Genomic DNA, 21,378 nt, shown 5'->3' on the forward strand with positions numbered 1-21,378 from the left:
ATTGGCCTGTACTCCCTCACATGTCACTTATGAATTTGATTGTCATGTAGGCAGGACAATGTTGTTCTGGACTCTGCAATATGTAAACATGTCAATGTGTTGAGGTGCAGTGACAATAACAGCAATGCTCGTCTCAATGAATGACATACTTTTTTGCATGGCCTCCTATGTCTGCTCATGCACACAATCTTCATTCACGTGCCAACTGTCGCCATTGTGTTGTGGATGTGTGCCAGGTTGGAATGACGTATTAAGGTATGACAGGTACAGCAGCTAGGTATGAGCACTAAGGAGGGCTGTCTGCCTGCACACATCGAAAGGCACAGAGCACTCTGCTAACAATATGGCCTTACTCCACAAAGCCTACACAAAATCACCGTGAGAAGCCAAGAGACAAAAAGAACAGAATGACTGGCTAAAAATATTTGCCCTGTTAAAGGGAAATAACCTGACCCAGTTTTGGAACCATATAAACAAACTTTGTTTCTCCAATAAGAGCAGGGAGAACACGGTCCATGAAGAAGATTGGTCCCAACATGCGATTCAACAATATTGCTGTGATACCCTGGACCCTGAGGAGGGTGACCTTAGAGATCGTGTCGAAACTACGCAGATAGAAACCCATGAGGTGACTACTCTGGCAGAGGTTTCCATTTATTTGAAAGCCATGAAACGCGATGGCGCTTCTGGACCCAACGGCCTTCCATCTGCGATATTCAAATGTGCGCTGGAAGATTGGGCTAAGCTTTTAGTCCCCGTATACAACAACGTGTTTACTACCTATTGGTTACCAGACTCATGTAAAGGCTCGATCTTATGCTCAATTTTTAAGAAAGGAGATCCCTCTCTCTCAGCTAATTATCAACTCATTGCCCTATTAGATCTTGAGGCCAAGGTAAATGCCTGGTGTCTTCTCAGGTTGCTAGAAAAATGGGTAGCAGAAAACAACATTCTACCATACTTTCAAACTGGGTTTCGATCTTCGCCCTGCACAATGGACAGCAACACAACTCTAGCCATCCTGAGTCAACAAGCAGCGCAAAAAAATCATATCGCCCTTTATTGCTGCTTTATAGACTACAGCGCTGCCTTTGATAAAGTGTCTCAAAACACCTTATGGAGGAAATTAGACAAGTGGGGGATCCCTCAGAGTCTGCTAGGAGCCCTTATCTCCTTGCATAAGAACACATGGGTATGAGTCAGAAATGGCCCAATGACAATCTCTGCAAAAATTCCAACCTCAGACGGCCAAAAGCAAGGTTCTGTTCTCGCCCCCTCTTGTTCAACCTTCACACCGCCAACCTAGGAAGATTCCTAGAGAAAAGCAATCTCCTTCCAACAAAACTGGGCCTTGCAAAAACGAACCTGCACATTTTGCAATATGCCGACATTATTGTTATAAAGGACCAGGCAAAATCTGGCCTCCAACGAGCCTTAAGCCCACTCCAAAAATATAATACTGCTAACGCTCTAAAAATCAACCAGGAAAAGACAAAGGTTTTGATATTCGGCTGTTGCAAGAACAAGAAAAGTTTAAGGTGGAACATTGGGCCCGCAAAGATCAAAACAACATTAAAATACAATTACCTGGGGGTCTGGATTAGCGAGTCTTCCAGACCATCAGTTCACCTAGCCGCCTCGAAAAAGAGAGCTGGAGCAATAACATACTCTCTCACCCGACTCAACCAGTCCCTGAGTAGTCCTTCTGCAGAAACCATTCTGAAGGTGAATAAAGCCACTCTTCTCCCCGCCTTAAACTATGGGCATCAGGCCTTTCCTTGCGCATGCTCGGCCAGTCTCGACCACGCACAAGTTTTCATTTATAAAAAACTCTTCCATCTTCCGAATTTCATCCACAGGGCAAAGCTACTACTGGAGCTGGGCCTTAAAATACAATCTATTTTCTGTGAGGCTGATACCCTGAAATTCTTTATAAGGACAATAAAAGCCGCAGACAATACCCTACAAGCCTGGTTAAAAGAAAGTCTTGCCAGCTCTGGGAATCCGTGTAATTGTCAAATCATAAAGGCCATAAGAATGCTAGACATCAACAACTCATCAACAACTCATTACTAACCGCAGACATTATACCATACGCAGTCTGGAATAAGCAGGTCAGACACTTTTCCTACCGGATGGACATCAAGGTTCTAAAGTGTGTGTGAGAAAACAAGGGCCCCCTGGGTAGTGATAGCTAAAGACTCCTAGGGCAGGGTGAGCAAAGTATGTGTACAAAAACTTCCTAGGCAATCTGGGTAGCAGACTACAGATAATGGGACCAAAATAGAACTAGGAGTAGGCAAACAATACAAGAAAAAACATTAATAAAAATAAATCATGATTTTAATCGACATGTTAAAAATCATATAAAGAACAATAAGTTCAAATTATATGACACACAATTATATAAAATGACACAATATGCACTCTTTAAAAAGACACCAACATAAACCTAATAGTGTCTACAATATAAAATGTAATGACAAATTACTCATCAAGGTTCTAAAAACACCAACTATCCTGCTTTCCTTGAATAACTCATACCTCCCTGTGGTACCTCAATCTTACTTCCTGGAAAATCTGAACGCAGTGGCCTGGAAGAACATAATGTTCATGCGTCTCTTAGGTCTGCGCTCCACTGCCTTTAACCGATGGGCTCCAACAAGTGAGGAGAGGGCCAGCAGACTGTACAACTACAGGTTTGAATCACGGTTGCATCTTCTGTGCTGTTGTTCCGCCCTTGCGGCTCCCAGAAGACTTCTTTTAAAACCCTTATATTTAAAATGGGGCATCAGAACATGTTGGGAGGCAACAACCCTTTGCTTTACTTCCTTACACACTGTGTGTTGACAGTTGTGCCCTTTGTTTAGCTGAAGGTGTCCCTACATGTAAGCTGGTCTGTGATTCAATTTTGGTGGCATTCATTGTTGTCGTTGTGTCAACCAGAATGTGAGATGCTGTACCCATCTCATGATGTATTGCATTGACATTTAAACTAGGAGGAGGCCAAATCTGCTTCGTCACTTGAGGAGGACATGGAGGATGTGGCAATCATCCAGAAAGTCCATCTGGATAGAGCCCCCGTAAAAACCCTTTGTGATATGTTGGAGCCCCACCTGCAGCCTCGACATATCCAACAGCTTTCACCCCAACTTATAAGATGATGGCAGTCATGCATTTTGTTTGCCATTTGATCATTCCAGAAGACAGAGGCCAGTGCTGGTGGGATATCGCAACCAGTGTTCAGCATGGTGCTGTTGATGTTCGTTCCGCAATGATGATATACAAGGGCAGATATTCAATGTATCCAGGGGAACTGAATAGCCAGATGTGAAGGGAGACTTTTATCCTCTTGGGCACATCCCCCATGTTGTTGGTGCCATTGATTGCACCCATATGGGTCTTGTGCCACCATAGGCAAATGAGCACATTTACAGGAATTACAAACATTACCACTCCATAAATGTGCAAGTGGTGTGCCTGGCAGATATGATCAGGATCACCCCTGGGTCCATGTCCTCCTTCCATTCTCAACCTCATCCCAGACGCCATCTCCCCTGCTTTGACGAACATCTGTAATACTATGTTCACTACCGGCTCATACCCTTCAGTCTGGAAAAAGGCCATCATTAAGCCACTCCTGAAAAAACCCACCCTTGATCCTTCCTCCCCTTCCAGCTACAGACCCATTGCATGTCTTCCCTTTCCAGCAAAAATATTCGAAAGAGTAATGAACATACAACTTTCCAAATTTATCGATGAAAACAACCTACTGGATGAGACCCAATTTGGTTTCAGGCAGGGACACGGAACCGAAACTGCTTTAATAAAAGCAGCAGATGAAATAAGAATGACATTGGACAAAGGAGGAGCGGCAATATTAATACTGCTTGATCTATCTGCAGCTTTTGACATGGTCGATCATGCCACCCTGATCGACCTTGTCTCGGCAATTGGCATCTAGAACAAGGCCAAAGAACTTCTCGCTTCCTTCCTAGTGAACTGTTCACAGGCTGTAAAGCTGGGCCCTTTCTTCTCCCACACCTTCTCCCTTCCGTGCGGAGTACCACAGGGCTCCTCGCTAAGTCCGACCCTGTTTAACATATATGTTTCGGACTTAGCGAGGGTGATTAAGTCCTACGGCATTAGCCTTACGACCTATGCCGACGACACCCAATTGGTCCTATCTGTGCATAATGATGGATCGACAGTTGCAGCAAACTTTCAAGAGGGAATGCTTGCCATCAGTTCCTGGATGTCATCAAACTGCCTAAAATTAAACTCTGAGAAGACAGAGGTCATGACATTTGGGAAACTGGAACCTGCCTGGTCCCCTCTATGGTGGCCCAATGAGATGGGACCTCCACCAGAACCTGTTACTAAGGTTCGCAACCTGGGAGTCATATTTGACGACAGATTGATTTTTCACCATCATGTCAACTCCGTAGTCTCCACCTCCTTCTTCACTTTGAAGAAGATCAAGAAGCTCCTTCCCTACCTTCCCACTTCAGCTGGTAAGAAATTGATCAGCACTCTTGTTTTCGCTAAAACGGATTATTGTAACGTCCTCCTTCTTAATGCACAGGAAAAAGTTCTTAATAGGCTTCAGCTAGTGCAGAATGCTTCAGCCAGAATCTTACTGGGCGTCTCCAAGTTCCCCTCCATCTCTCCTTATATCCAACAGATTCATTGTCTCCCAGTCAGGAGCCGCACAAAATTTAAGGCATTGTGTATTGCCTATAAAGCAATCAACAACTCAGGCCCGCAGTTTCTCAAGGACGCCCTCCGTCCGCTTGAAAACCTAAGAACCCTTCGTTCATCCTCAGCTCATCTGCTCAAAGTCGAACGCACAGAAAAAGCTAACTGGGGTGACAGGTGCTTTGTGATCTCCACAGCCAGACTATGGAATTCACTCCCTCTCACCATCAAAACTGCCCCAACGCTTCTTAGCTTTAGGAAGAAATTAAAAACCTGGTTATTCCCACATTAAGATCTGCCTTAGCCATCGTTCTGTTCAGTGAGCGCCGAGACACCCCTGGGTATTTGCGCACTATAAAAATAGCCAAAACATAAAAATAAACATAAACATCTCCCATGGTTGTAGCAGATTCCCAGGCTCAGCCCATGACTACTAAATCCTGTGTAACAGCATTGTGCCCCAGCTGATGGCTAATCTGCTACCTGTGCATGCATGGAGTATTCCTAGTCGTATGGCGTGCTGGGTGTGTGACCTGCTGCCCTCTGCCTCAACGACATGCATTGTCTATTTCTGTTTGTCAGACCTAGGTTACTCTGCATATTCCAACCGTCCTTGGTTGCTGAGCCCACTGCAGAATCCAAGGACCCCGGCTGAAGTCCGCTACACTGATGCCCATGGAAGGATATGCCGTGTGGTGGAGTGTACTTTTGGTCTGCTCAAGTCACGTTTTCGCTGCCTGGACAAGACCGGAGGTGCACTGGCATACTCGCTCGGTAAGGTATGTCAGATTGCAGTGGCATGCAGCATGCTCCACAAACTAGCCATTTGCAAGGAGATTGCCCTGCTCCTGGATGATGATGAGGACCCAAGGCCCCCGCCTGCAAACCAACTTGTGTCCAGTGATGAGGACAGTGGAGATGAGCAAGGTGTTGACCTTGCGTCAACATCTCATCACCCGCTACTTCACTTGAAGGTGTGTGACAATGTACAACATACCCATTGTCTGATGATATTGCTGTTATCGTGAAGGGGTATGTGAGTATTGTTACTGCAGCCAGTTGTAGACTCAGCAGTGGTTGGCAATGTTTTTGGGTCGGGCCATTTTAGAACATCTACAGGACGTGTATGTTGACACTTGTTGCCCATTCTGACATGTGCATGTTGGCTTATCTGGATGGTTGGTGTTGTGTGATGTCCTTGATGCCAAACCCAGACCAGTGACTGTTGTTCTGTTGTGTTTCCCTAGGTGCCTTCAACTTTTCCTTGCCTACATAGAGTCCATACTCCTGGTTTATTGTGGTCATGTTGTAGACTGTACATCATGCACTAAAGACGGAGCAGACACGACAACATGTGCGTAAGGTATTTTTTATTTACAATGGTGAGATGTGAGGGGAGGTGTACATTTCTATTGTGGTGGTGGAGCAGTGAGTTGAAAGTTATGGTAAATGAGATAATTGAGTAGTCACCACATTGATGTGGTGACCCAGTCCAACATGCAGATGCCATTCACAAGGCATTGTGGGGAAGGACAGTCCAAAAAGTCACTGCAGTGATAAAGAGGGTTGACATCAGGGCTAGCTCCGTGACTGGCATATGGCAGGTGCTTTGCCTCCAGATACTCCCAGGGTCTTCTTAGAATGGCCCCTTTGTCCCTTGGGAGCGGGGGCCCTGCTGCAGGGCCAGTGGGGTCTGAGGACTCACCCGTCTCCGCGTGCGCAGGGGAGGATGGTGAACTGTCATCCTGCGGCCCACTAGAAGGAGGTGGAGGTGTTTGTGGCGCAGGCCTGTCTTTCAGTACCGCCACTTGGTGGCCCAAGAGGTCCACAATTTGTTCCATGAGGGTGTCAATGGACCTCATCAGAAGGATGAGCTTGCGTAGCGGTTCTTCTGACTGGCCTGTTTGTCCCTGGGCCTGTTCAAAAGCGCCGAGGACTCTGGTGATGTGGTCCAGGGATTGGGTCCCAGCCTCCTGGTGTCTGTGTGTGACCCTGCCCCTCCCACCTACCCTGCTTCCACGGACCTGTTGCCTCATCACTGTGGGCACCTGCATCCTCTCCCTGCTGTCCTCAGTCGGTGGTGTGGGGTGGTCTTCCCCTGGAACAGGGAGGGTGTTGCATGCAGCACTGGTGGTGGTGGTGGTGAACGTACAGGGCATAACAGCAGGGATCTGCAGTAAGTTGTTATTGCAGCAGATGTGGTGGGGGGACGAAGGCATCCTAGGACCTGTTGCTAACTGGCACAGCAGATGGGCTGGCTTCAAGCTCATTGTCCAGAGGATCCTGGGAGGCAACATCCGAGAGTCCATGTGCCAGGGGGGAGACTGGCTCTGCAGGTTACTGGTGTTGTCCTCTGCAGTTCTTGGTCACCTGTGGATTAGATGGAAAATAGTCATTGTAGTACACCTGCAAGCTTTGTGTCAGGTCTGTGTCATTCACTGTTTGTATACTACACAATTGACTCATCATACCATTGTTTTCTATGTGCACTACTGTGCCTCCTGACATGATGCAGTGGTACATGCATTACTTGTACATGGTATGAGGTATCAATGCATACGATGCGACTTGTGCATAATTTATGATCACAGGGACCTGTTGCCATCTAGGGACTGGCACAACATGTTTCTCACTGAGGACTCTTTTTGATTTGCGTGACCTGGCAAACATCACATATGCGAAGAATTAAAGTGCAATTTTTCAAATTTCTAGTGTTAAACCTGTGTCCCTCCGGACCTCTTGAAAGAACACAACTGATGCAGTATTTTCCCCACAATACTTTTACCTATGTTAGAAAACCAACTACCTACAGAGGAGAGACCATCTGTTATTCTCTTCCAGGCACTATCAACCTCCAGTGGTTTGAGTTATTTTTCCAAATTAGTTATGTTTCACACATATTTCTTAATTTCTACGCTCTTATCAGGAATGTAAGTGCAACGATGTTGCGCCTTCAGCATCCTGCAGACTCCGCCCTCTTTTGCCAATAAGGTATCAAGTCTTTTTTTGGGGGAACAAGGGGAACCTAATAAATGGCCTGGGACCTTGGGTATCAAGTATTTTGAGGAAAACAAGTGGTTCCCAGCATATACAAATAAAGTTAGAGATAATATATAGACCACAATGGGCTGCTATATAATGCAAAAACTCCCTTGCCCAGCTGGGCAGGGAATGTTTATTCAAGGAATAGTTTGTCTCAATGCATAGGTAAAACAGGTAACCAAAGACATAAAGGTTACTGTAAGGCACAGTCCTGTGCCGTACGTGAGAAAGGAAGTGAAAAAGACAGTGAGTGTGAACAATATCAGGCAAACAAAAGTGAGCTAACAGGCCACTGATACACATTCAAATCAACAGTGTGTCCTGGAGTGAATCTTCCATACAATAATAATACAGATTCTAAGTATGGGACACTCTAAATGCAGTCGACGGACATTTCGATCCCTAGCTCAATCATAGGGGGATCATCTTCAGGACTTTTGAAATAAAAAACATTTGCCTGAATGTACCCTTTAAACATAAAACTGCCAGACTTGTGTCTGTTGGTGGGGTTTTTTCTTGTAGGATGTCTTCACTTGTTAAGGTAATAGCCCGACATCCATTTTAGATATTGAATTCTGAGCCCAACTTCAGTGTTATTCAGCCGGGAAGAATTTCAGGCTATGCTTTGTTTTATCAATTCTCATCAGACTTAGAATATATTCCTTGGGAAATAAAATAATTGTCCCAATTTCATGCGTTTATGAGAAATATGCGAGATTTCCTGCACCAAAATTGCTTCTATACAAAAGGGGTCTGAGTTAAGGACTATTTGGTAATATAAACTGTGCCCATTCGGTCAATGCCGGTTTTCATTTTGATTGTAAGCTCTCAGTCTGCAGTCGGTGCTGCTCGTACCACGTTCGGGACGTTACAGCTGATGGCTTCAGAAGTGGCCAAAAAATGTAAAGGTCCGCTCGAGGTCCAGGTGGCTGTAGATGAGCCAACGGCGCGTTGGGATCCTGCTGATCCCATCGCGCCGTCGGCTCCACTTGTTTTCCTCAAAATAAGGTATCAAGAGCAAGTAGATTCTCTACAACCATTGTTCTGATCGCAACCATTTCAGTATTGACCAGTAGGAATCCAGCAGCAGTGTCAGTTGATAACCGATCCACTACTGTAGACAATTTGCATCACATATGCGAAGAATTAAAGTGCAATTTTTCAAATTTCTAGTGTTAAACCTGTGTCCCTCCGGACCTCTTGAAAGAACACAACTGATGCAGAGTTCATTTGAGGCAGCGTTTATTCAATACAAAACCTAATGCATTTTGGGCTGCAATGCGCCTTTCGTCAGGGGCACTATTAATAACAATAAAACAGTCACCAATTAAACTGTTTAAAAATGATTGAATAAAAATGAGTACATGGATAAATAAACCGGAAAACATGATTGCCATGTAGGCATCATTTAGCTGTGCAATTGGCAGGGGTAAGATGATGCCCCACTTCAGAAAATTGTTGATCATACTCAATGCCATTTGGGCATGGCACCTATCCAGTCTGCAAGCACGCATGAAATAATTTTGGATACGTTTTTGAAAAACCTAGCATACAAGGTGTGCATTCTACCTTCAAAATTGAACAGACATCACATCTGGGCATGGACTGGCCATTGTCATGTGCATATCTTGATTTGTACCAACGCACATCCTTTCTTATTTTTTGAATGGTCCTTGTTGCTCAGGCCCCATGGCGATGCACATGTCTATGGGTGCTGTGCATGTTTGTGGTCAGACTTTATTCTACATGTGCTTTGGTGTGTCACACTTTGGTAGTTGGGACAGTTTCCTTTGCTTACCGGTGTGCACACTGTGTGTGGCAATGGGTTTTGGGTGCATATTTGTACAATGAGAGGGCTGGTGTCATAAGGCACCATTTCTTTTGTGACAAATATTTGGGTGCACGTATTGGCTACTTACCTGTTACGTACTCACATTTGGCTTTGTAATGTGACATATCTATGTGTGCGTGGTGGTTGCTTACATCCTGCTTAGTGGTGCCATAAGACAGAATAATATGTCTACCTACCTGTACGTTTGTTTGGTGTACTGCAATGGCTTCCAACTGCTTCTGGGTGGGGTGGGGGAGGTTGCATAGTGGCAGTAGTGGTACAGGCCTCCCACCGAGAAACACTCTCGCAGGGAAGATGGCTACCTACCTGTAAGTTTGTTTGGTGTGCTGCAAAGGCTTCCAACTGCTTCTGGGTGGGGCGGGGGAGGGCTCCATCCTGCTGAGGTGTGGGGTAGGTTGCATGGTGGGAGTAGTGGCACAGGCCTCCCACCCACAAATACCCTCCCAGGGAAGATGTTTACCTATCTATAAGTTTGTTTGGTGTACTGCAATGGCTTCCAACTGCTTCTGGGGGGGGTGGGGAGTCCTCCTTCCCGCTGAGGTGTGGGGCAGGGGGCATGGTGGGAGTAGTGGTATGGGCCTCCCACCCACTTACACCCTCCCAGGCAAGATGGCTACATACCTGTTAGTTTGATGTGGGTTGTGTAATGGCTGACACTTGCTTCTGGGTGGGATGGGTGAGTGCTCCATCCTTTTGAGGTGTGTGGCAGGGTGTATGGTGGGAGTAGTGGTACAGCCTCCCACCCACAAACACTCTCCCAGGGAAGATGGCTACCTAACTCTAAGTTTGTTTGGTGTACTGCAATGGCTTCCAACTGCTTCTGGGTGGGGTGGGGGGAGGTGATAGAGCGCGCAGGTTGCCGACTCTTTATCTCACCAGATTTCACGCACTTGGGCCCATGACGTGTTTATGACAGTATTTTGGTGAATAGGGCAAGTTTACACACTACCATCAGTAATTCTATATAATTTTCCTACCACTTTTACCAGAATACCTGACTTACCACAGGTACCTATTTTCCTGACGGATCAGGAGCTAGCAGTGGACAGGAGATAAAAATAACCAAAATACTGTATACATTTAATAGCACTTTATACCTTCTATAAAGACCACAGACACCTGAAGGGTTTTTAAGATTTTATATAGTAAGTTTAAAATCAGAATGCCATGAGGATAAAGCTAATACAGATTAGAATATCAATGATCAAGATTATAACTATAATGTAACTGTGAATGAGAGCAAGCACCATTGAGTGCGAGTGGAAAACTACTGGGTAAGGGTAACAGGGAACATGCTATTCAGTTTTCAGGCTTATACTAAGGTAGGTGAGTTTAAAACGTATTAGACAGTGAATTGCTAAGGTCCTACAAGTGATTCAAACTGGTCTTAGTCTAACTGCTAATTTAAGCATAGATTCTAAACACATGTAAAATTGGATCACACTAATTTAATAAACAGTTTCAATAATGTCCTACAGGTAGGGGAAAAATGGAACATAGCTAATAAACAGTTTACATGTAAGTCTAATGGAGATGACAGAAAATACCGTGGGCAGCAATGATTTATTTAAAGGAAAAGATAAGAGAAAAGATAGACGGACACCCACAAATGTATATTTACCTAGGACAGGAATGAGGACTAACCATGGCCACGGGTCAGTTTGGGAAAAGGCGAGGACAAGGACCCTCAAGGACTTAGGATGCCAGTAGGCGAGCAGGTACAGCTCATGGACAGTCAGCACGGGATACCCCTCAGGATTTGGGTCAGGACTGGGCTCACCAAAGGGCACGACCAACACCTGCAGCTTCGGATGCAACGCCTGCGCTACTCCCTCTCTGCACAGAATCCGCCAGTAACCCCGATTGGGTTCTCGAATCTCCCAGCAAAGTGCTTCACCGGCACTTAAAACTATTCCACCCCTTGGAGTTTGTGGAAATTACGGACAGAGTGCTCCGCAGCTCTCTGTATCAATCACCTATAGAGTTCGTAGGGTCTGTGACAGGTCAGCTACTCGGACAAGTCGGACAATTTCTCTATCTAAAACTAGGCTAGTTATACTGTTTTCGGGTCCCTGGACCACCCACAAATGTTGCAAGTGACAGGATCCACAACTTTGGATTGGACAAGAGAGGTGGTTAGGTCATTGTCACCACCTAAAATTTAGTGTTCCCACAATGAATATTTAATTTTCGTACCCACCCCTTACATTCCAGTTCCCATGGCATACGTGTAGAAGAGAACAATGGGGCACACAAACATTATCACATAATTTGATACATTTCAGGTACAAGTCGAAGTCTTCTCCTAGGACAGAGAGCAGGTTCCCAGGAGCATCTAAGTTTCGGCAGCCAGCTGGCTGAGTTCCACTGTTGCAAGACTTCGTTCCTCCTGTCACGTGACGAGTCCCTTTTAGACTTCTAAGATGGAGAGGCTCCCCACTCCCAGGCCCACAGATACGCGGTACATGAAAAGTAAGCGAAAACAAATTAGAAACACAAAAAAAATGAATACACTTTATACCGGGATTAGCTTCACTGCACCCCTTACTTTATAATATCTATAGCATTAGAGGTTTAAGCAGAAATAGACAGCTGAGCAAAAGCGACAGTATCAAGCAGAGAGCAGGTTAAAGACAAAGCGGCCATTTTAGCAGTAATGCGCAAGTGCGAAAAACATTCCTCCAGAACTATGAGTGCGTCACATCACATGGGTATGACCGACGCATGCGCAGACTGAATTTCTGTAAAGCAGCGATCCTGTAGTATGCAAGCTCTGTTATGATTAATAGACACATAGGCAAGCATCTCTGGGACACCCGCGTGTTGTGTGAAAGTGCATTATTAATGACAAAACAGGTTGATTAATGACATTATTGGTTATGTGAGGTTCTTGAATGTGAGCAAGTCGCTTTACGTGCGAATCCTTGCTCCATCAGAGGTGTCCACCTTGCTGATGTTGTGGGACAAAGGGGCCTGGTGGGAGTTGTACTGCTGGCTGCCTGTACACATACCCCCTTGGTAATGTTGGTAGCTACATTTGGGGTGAATGAGAGTAAGTGAATGTTAGATCTGTGAGACATGTTTTTGTGAGTGTTTGGTGCAGATAAATGGGATTTATCCTAGGTGGTGTAGCTTTGTAGTTGTGCAAGACAGTACATATCACTGTGGTGGTAGTCATTTGGTTGTACTTACCAGGCTCCACTCCCCCGGCTACACCATTGAGACTCTCTGTAAGCAGTATGGCAAGCACTTTCTCCTCCCATTTGTGAATGGTTTTGGTGGAATGGGAGGGCCACCGCCAGTCCTCTCAGCCAGCTCACGGATCTTGCTTCTCCTCTCTTTGACGACCCTCTTCATATCATGCCACCGCTTCATGATCTCCTTTTTGGAGCATGGGGTGGGTCCTACTGCATTGACTCTTTGGACTGTCCTTGCACACATTTGTGTCCTTGTGGCTAATGGTGTTTGTTGGACCAGGCTACCAACCATTTGTGGTTCCACTCTGACTATCTCATCTACCATAACCTTCAACTCAGACTTTGTGAATTTGAGCATTTTATGTGTTGACATGGTGTGTGGTGTGCAAAATAGTTGTAGGTGCAGGGGTGTGAGTGGTGGGTGTGGTTGCGATGTGTATGGTGTGTGATGTGCAGGGGGTTAGTGGAGCAGGTGTGGAAGTTGTGGTGGTGCTGTGTGTGGTGTGAGTAGTGCTGGTGTGTTGCTATGCCTATCCTTTGTTGTGAGGGTCGGTGGCCTTCAGTCTTAAAATGTTGCAAAGGATTGTGGTCAGGGAAGGGGCTAGTTTTATATTCATCGATGTGGGTGTGTCCGAATGGGTATTGCTGTCAGGTGCGTTGTGTGTGTCCTGGGAATTATATTTTTCTTTTTGCCATGTGTTTGTGTCATTGGGGTGTGTTTTGTGTATTTGGGGGCATGGTTAATTTGCTCTGTGCACTTTTTCGCCTGATTGTGGGGTTTTTGCTTCGTCCGCCATTTTTTTCACGGATCATCCGCTGTGGTGGCTCTGCTGCAGCTCTTCCACTGGATCTCCCATTCATTCCAGCGTGCAACGTGGCGGTCGGGAACAGCAGAACGTACCACGGGACCATCGGGGATATCCTAATTTCCTGTGCAGTGTCTCGGCTATGATTGCGGCGGGTTGGTGTTTTTTTGCTGCGTATCTGATTATCGTGGCCAGAATTTGGCCATCAACGCCCCCTACGGGCGGTGTTTCTTGGCCCTGTTCCGCCGCGGTCGGTGTTTTTTGGCCGATGATCCTAATTTGGTTGCTGGTTTTTCCACTGTACTAGTGGGAGGTTGTTTTCCGCTTCCATGGCGGTCAGGGTAGTTATCTGACCGCCATCCTAATCGGCCCCTAAGCCTGGTATTTCAAAGTATCAAAAGAATCTTTCCATTAAATCTGACATGTTACTCAAGTTGAATTGAATGTAATTTTTTTACTAAGGGACAATTGCCACTTTATTTCCAAAGGTTTCCAGTAGCCATTTTTGTGGTATGCTGTGGGACCTGACCCACCTGGGGGGTTATTTAAAAGCAAGCACAGGACTCTTTTTCCCCCCACAAATGTGTGAATACCTTGTCCTGAAATGCTTTTAGGCTGTGTGAGGTGCTAGGGGGACCCCAAGACCAAGTGTTGGGGATCAGAGTATCCCTAACATGCCCCCCTTTGCTCTTTTTTACATTTGTTTGTGACTCAGCTGAAGCTACATCCTAAAATGCTGCCAACACTTCCTGGTTGTAGTGCAGGCAGTCAATCACAACTATGCAATTCCCTGCCTGAGCTGGTTATTTTTCGCAAAGTTGTGTGGCCTCAGATATCACTAACTTTGGGGCACATTACAATGGTGGAGGGATTGCCTCTGCTGGCGATGGCGGTCCCTCTGCCATCTCCATGCCCATTTCCCCCAGCTAGATGAGGCGGGGGAATCGTTCCACAAGCATGGTGGGTGCAAAGCCTGCCCGCCACCCTTCTGCCACAGGAAATGGTAATGATTGCCTGGCGGAGCGGATAAGGCCGTGGATATGGGGCTGGTGCCTCGAAGGCACCACCAGCTTAATCACAAGGCTGGCATCAGCGAGCCTTGCCATGGCAGTGGAACCGCTGTGGAAAGGCTGGCGGAGGCTGGCAAAGGTTGGCGGGTGATGAGTTGTGAACAGGGTACCCCCTCCATTTCCATGCACAATGTGGCAGGCATCGTGCGGTGCCTGCCACATTGCGCAGGGAAATTCACAGCATGGCCATTTGACATTTCAGCGGGTGCTGCAGCCATCAGCACCCTCCGCAATGTTAAATTGTCTGATGCAACGACCGTGGTGGTGGTCGCATCATTATCAGGGGTGCGGGACCACGGCATGACAGACAGACAAAACACAAAAGTTTTGTTGACAGGGAGAAGAACTTTTACTGTCTCCAGCGGACATTGGGGCTCCAAGTTCGTGGTAGATATAATAGTATCCAGATAGCAACTTTATACTTCACGCTTATACATTCTTGAGTGTCTATGTGTAATTTGTTTGCAGTAGCATTTTTGTCAATTTAGGTCCTGACGAAAGCCGGAGCAATGCTCAAACCGGCTGAAACATGTTGACCATCTCACATCGCCATAATGTTGTCCCATGTCTTGACAACATGGCGGGTTTTTATCTTTTTGACACCTAGACATCTTACACTAAATATTCCCTTTTGTTCTAGGTAGCCAATTTTATTTCACACATCGTTGTTTAAGCACTGCACTTCACCAGCATGATTCCTTTGAGCACTAATATGGCCAATGTATCGATAGTTACCTCCGCACCGCTACCTCATGGTTTGGACGGTGCTCGAGTCGATTTACAACTCCCAGATGATGATATTCCGCCAAGAGGGTGGTCAGATGGGAATTCTATTGGCCACCAGTGACTCTTTCTACTCTTTGGCACACACTCCCCTATTATCCTTTGATATCATCAGGTCGACACGCCGCCCATGACCTGGTCACCTTCTTCTGTTGTTAGTTTAGTAGTAGGGGCATAAGGTGACAGGTCGTTAAATAACACCCCTTGACCCTCCACACACCTGTTTTGTTGAAGTTTATGAGCAACCGCTAGGTTGCGGGTCTATATATAGTTGGGATGTAAACACATTCCGTTTACCCCTTAGCTCACCTGAATTAATTGAGGGACCGTGCCTCTGCCTGCCTCGTTCACCAGCCCTTGACCGACTACCTTGGAAGAATTGTTCCATACTTCTTCTCACCATGCTCTGTAGACACTAGCGATTAACTAAAAGGTATTCATCTGTAATGTGCTCTCATATCGCTTCTTCACAAAAATCTAAATATAAGGCTTTGTGTCAACCTGATTTACATTTTATTTACAAAACAACACGCATGCGCAGGGATTTTCAAGTCAAGTCAAAAAGCTTTATTTCGATAATAATTGATTACCATAAAAGCAGAACAATAAATGTATAGTAGAGAAAATTGCAATTTTTTTAAAAAAACGAGAATTCTATATCTCTAAACCAAGCAATAGTTTCAAGAGTTATTTGCTCAGCATTACATAAAAGAAGTTAAAACGTTACTAATATATATATATATATTTTTTAAAAAGAAGAATTAAACAGATTGTTTTAGCTTTTTGGCTCGGATAGCCCAAGCCCAAGATAAAAATTTGGCTAGGGCACAGGCATAGGGTACATAACTGTCCGAAACAAGTATCCTGATTGCCACATCATGGCTCCTAGTTTCCAGCTGTCGGCATAGGTTTTTCAGCCACACCCTTCTTGGATTAGCATATTCGTTACAGACAAACAGAAAGTGCGCTAATGTCTCTGGGTTGGCAAGGCACGATGGACATAAGTCGGTTTTGCCGGTACAGGATTTCCATCTTTTAGTGAAGGTGTTCAGTGGCAGAGTACCCGTTCTGAATCTAAAATACAAGGCCCGGGCAAAGGGTTTCTCAATTATGTCCAAATAAGGTTCCCGCCTGGGACAGTCTTTAAACATCAGGAAGTCCTCAGTTAGCTTGCCAAGAGACGTGCTGGAATGCCTTTCGGAGCAAATCCAGTCCCGGTAGAGCTTTTTGAGCGTTTGCTTAGGGGGTGAGGTTCTACTTAACCACGATTCAAGCAGGCCCAACTTGGTCAGTAGAATTTGCATGTCTTTTAGCCACTTGATTTTGTCCCAGTTCGGGGATGCCATAATTTCTTTGAGGCCTCTGGCATATCCGCTGAGTTCTTCTACCCGCCAAATGCGGGCCCATAATAATAGCGGACGAAATTTCGCAATTTCGCCAATCTGGGTACAGCCGAGGTCCATAAATAAAGGAAGTAATGGGGTGCTTTGTGGAAGGGACATTATTTGTCTGCAGAAATTGTTCTCAGATCTTTGCAGAGCTTCGGTAGATGAAAAGCCCCAAAGTTCCGCTCCATAGAGGGCAGAGCTGACACCTTTAGCTGCGTAGATCTCAAGAACTGTTCCTATTGGTTTTGTTGAGCTGGAGCGTTGCTCTCTTAAAAGGGCACCTGTGATCCTTTTATGGCTCAACAGCATTTTGTCCAAGTGAGGCGTCCAATCCATTTTGTCTGAAAGGCGTGTCCCAAGGTAATCAAAAACTTTTACCCTTTCCAAGAGCTCAGTGTTTTGGGTAGGGGAACGCACATGCTGTTTTGGAGGATTGAGGACCAGGTACTTTGTTTTGTTGGTATTTATTACCAGGCCTCGATCGGTACAAAATGATTGGAAATTGTCCAAGAGTCGCTGGAGTCCCATTGGGGTTTTGGAGATTAGCAGCGTATCATCCGCGAAGAGGAGGGTTGGTATGCGTTCACCCGCCAGGGATGGTTCGTCAGATGGAAATTTGAGAAGATGCTCAACCACCCCATTGATGTACAGGGAGAAAAGGGTGGGAGCCAGAACACATCTCTGGCGGACCCCTCTATCGACCAGAATACTACCCGTTTTCTCCCCTCCAGGGCCCCACCTAACTTGGGCAAAGCTGTCCTGGTGTAGCCTAACCAAAAGGGATAGTAGGTAGTGGGGCAGCCCCATGTCAGCCAGAACCTTCCACAACAAGTCCCTAGGGACAAGGTAAAAGGCAGTCTTTAAATCGATAAATGCGAGATAAAGACTGCCCTTGCCTAACACTACAACCTTCCAATAAACCATCATGAGCCTAAATGCTTGCTCAATTGTTCCAGTGCCTACTCTGAAACCGCCCTGGAAGTCGGTAAGGATTTTGTTTTCTTCTACCGAGTTGAGGATTCTGAGTAGGAGAACTTTACCGACAACTTTTTGGCTGATATCAAGCAAGCTAATCGGTCTATAGTTAGATGGATCATCCCTTGGACCTTTCTTATGGATGGGGACCACCTCCGCCCCCTTCCATGATAAGGGAATGGGGGCACCCCTACAAATGGCAACAAGGAGGGAGTGGATCAATTTACCCCATTTGGCACTATCAGATTTTAGCAGATCCCCAGGGATGCCATCTGGTCCAGCAGCTTTTTGTGGAATAATGGAGCTTATTGCATATTCCACTTCCTTTAGTGTGAAGTCAAAGTGGCTGGGGACAAGCAAATAGTTAGTGTAAGAAGAGGACAAAGCAAGCTCTCTCTCATTAGGTCCTTTGTGATGGGAGTAAAGTTTGGAAAAGTGAGCCTCCCACACCTGGCCCGGGATGTTACAAGTTATAAGGTCACTATCTGGTCTATTGCGTGCCCTTATAGTATCCCAGAAGCATTTAGAGTCTTTTTTCATACTTGCTTCCTTAAGGGTTAGCCAGTAGGCATCTTCCCACTCCCTTTTAGCTAGCCGCAGGGCCTTTTTATGTTCACTTCTGGCTGTTTGGATTGATTGAAGGGACTTCCCTTTGACTGCCTCTATTAAACATGATTTGGCCTTCCTGCAAGTTGCCGAGTACCAGTCATGCCTGCCTTTAAGTTTAGATAAGGGTTTAGGTTTCTCTACAGACCCTTGCGCCCAAAAAAGGTCCCCTATGGTTTTTATGGCTGCTTCAAAGATAGTAGTAACCTTATCTGCTGCCTTGGTTAAGTCAATGGAGCCAATTTCATCTTGCGTGCTTTTGACCACTTCATTTACGGTGGATAGTTTGTCAGTGTTACACATAATCTTGCTCCACTTGAGGCGCCTACCACAATAGGAGACAGTGATCTCCTGTGGGCAGCTCGATAGGGCTGACGACGCTTCAGTGGACCAAGGATTTTTTAGAGTTAAAGAAAGTGAATTGTGATCACTCTCAATGGTAGGAGTGACAACCATATCGAACACGAACTCCAGAGCCCTCTATCCAGCAGAATATAGTCGATCCTTGTGGAGTGACCAACTCTGTTGAAAGTAGGGGCACCCAGCAGATCCGAACGTGTACGACCGTTTGCTGCTCTTAATCCGAACTCAAAAGTGAGTGCATTTAGATGTATTGCACTGCGAGTCCAGCGCTTGATGGGTGGGATAGAGAGGGTAGGAATGCCCCACCTACTATCCTCTTCTCCTAAGTCAGGTATCCCTTCTAGGGGGAGTGGTTCGTATGTACAGTTAAAGTCCCCTGCTATTATAGTATGACCAAGACCACTATGCACCCCCAGTTGGGTCTCGAGCTCCGTTATTGTTGGTGAGATACACCCATTTTTAGATCCTCTAACATAAACATTATAGAGGTCAGCAGATATTCCCCCACGTGGGCCGAATAAGGAGAGACCAAGGATATCTGGTGTTCCTGCCTTCTTTGTGGTTATCCGGCAGTTAAGCAAAATGCTTACCCAGATAATAAGCCCCCCTGATGGCCGCCCCTTCCCTGCCTTGGGTTTTACGGCTGGTGTAAAGAAAGTGACAAACCCGACGCGGTGCAGTGGTTCAGTGGCCCATGTCTCTTGGAATATACAGATCTTGTGGGCGTCAACCAGGGCATTCCACTCCGGGAGGCCTAATTTCCTAGAAATCCCTAGCTAAGGATTTTTAGCTCACCATGTATTAGGACACCATGTAGAGTGTCAGATGGTTGAAAATTAGGTGGGTCTACACTGTCCCTAGTTGGTATATTGGGATGCAGTGTAGGTGGTGACACCACAGGGCATATAGGGATGGATGTAGTTATCTTTTGCCCCTACCGAGGCTGCCACCAGAGCGCATGCGCACAGGTACCTAAGCCGGCCTTTTACTGAATGAAGAAACGCTCACTACATTCCTTCCGCAAGTATTCAGACAGAGGGTCTTTGCCCTCTGTATTCGTTCTGGGATTTATAAGCTTTCGTGACTAAAATAACCACGGAATCCCTGTATTTGATTTCACGCATGCGCAGGGACACATAGCCCCTACTGGATAGTATCACCAGATGATCGCATGCGCAGAGAGCTCAGCGCTCTTCCTGTTTGATAGCTTTTTATGAAATGCAACTAAGCGGTCGTTGTTAGGACAACATGAAAACAACTTTTCCTTTCCTGAAACGCTACATGTACATTCAGGACGGGTGAGTACGGGCACGCATATGATGGATTGACCCCAGGGGCGGACCCATTTGTCCGCGGTCGTCATTTCCTGTGTCTTCACGTACCCAACCAGCTCCGTTATTTAAACCGCGAGGATTGTCCAGCCGGTACCTCCACTTCCGCTCGATGTGAGCGCGAGGTACCGACGGACAGGTAAGCCTAGTCTAGCCTCATTCAAACCATTTCTTAAGCTCTTACTTAATTATGAGCAGAACCAATCTAGTTGGGAGGTGTCTGTAGGGCGTCCTTAGCCCTCGTATTTGTGCAGGGCTGTCCACACTTCGGCCCCTTCTATTTGAGACCCTGACCAGTTATGTATCTGTGGTCTCTCCTTATAACTATGTAGTATCATTCTGAGTAGCAATAGCACGTGCTTTAGCTATGACTCATTTGTAAACTCATTGTTGCATTGGTTACTATACACATTTCGAGGGTCACTATGAATCAGATGAAATTGTTGGTCTATGCGGGGGCGAGGTTGGTAAGAGGCACAATGTCCCACACGTTTTTTAGGTTAAATGTGTAGAGCCAATTGGCAGGACACAGTGGAACTTGGTACTTACTGTGCCCATTTTCTTCTACACTCTAGAGCGGGGCCTCAGTTTTCCCGAGCGGTTGCCGGGCGAGGTGAGGCCATCACCCACACAATGCTGGGTGAGTATCATTTGCAGGAAATGCCTCTGAATGATTAAGCTAATATGCTTTCCCGAAATGGGGGATGTAAATTATTGCCGCATGTGTGTCTTCCTGTATGTTTACTGGGAGGTGGTGGGGTTGTGTGTATGCCAGTGATTAGATTCTATATGTCTTTATTTTGTGTTTTGTTGACAGGGAGAAGAACTTTTACTGTCTCCAGCGGACATTGGGGCTCCAAGTTCGTGGTAGATATAATAGTATCCAGATAGCAACTTTATACTTCACGCTTATACATTCTTGAGTGTCTATGTGTAATTTGTTTGCAGTAGCATTTTTGTCAATTTAGGTCCTGACGAAAGCCGGAGCAATGCTCAAACCGGCTGAAACATGTTGACCATCTCACATCGCCATAATGTTGTCCCATGTCTTGACAACAAGGCGGGTTTTTATCTTTTTGACACCTAGACATCTTACACTAAATATTCCCTTTTGTTCTAGGTAGCCAATTTTATTTCACACATCGTTATTTAAGCACTGCACTTCACCAGCATGATTCCTTTGAGCACTAATATGGCCAATGTATCGACAGTTACCTCCGCACCGCTACCTCATGGTTTGGACGGTGCTCGAGTCGATTTACAACTC

Source organism: Lissotriton vulgaris, chromosome 2_1, assembly GCF_964263255.1.
Source record: "Lissotriton vulgaris chromosome 2_1, aLisVul1.2, whole genome shotgun sequence".
In the NCBI taxonomy this organism is placed as follows: domain Eukaryota; kingdom Metazoa; phylum Chordata; class Amphibia; order Caudata; family Salamandridae; genus Lissotriton; species Lissotriton vulgaris.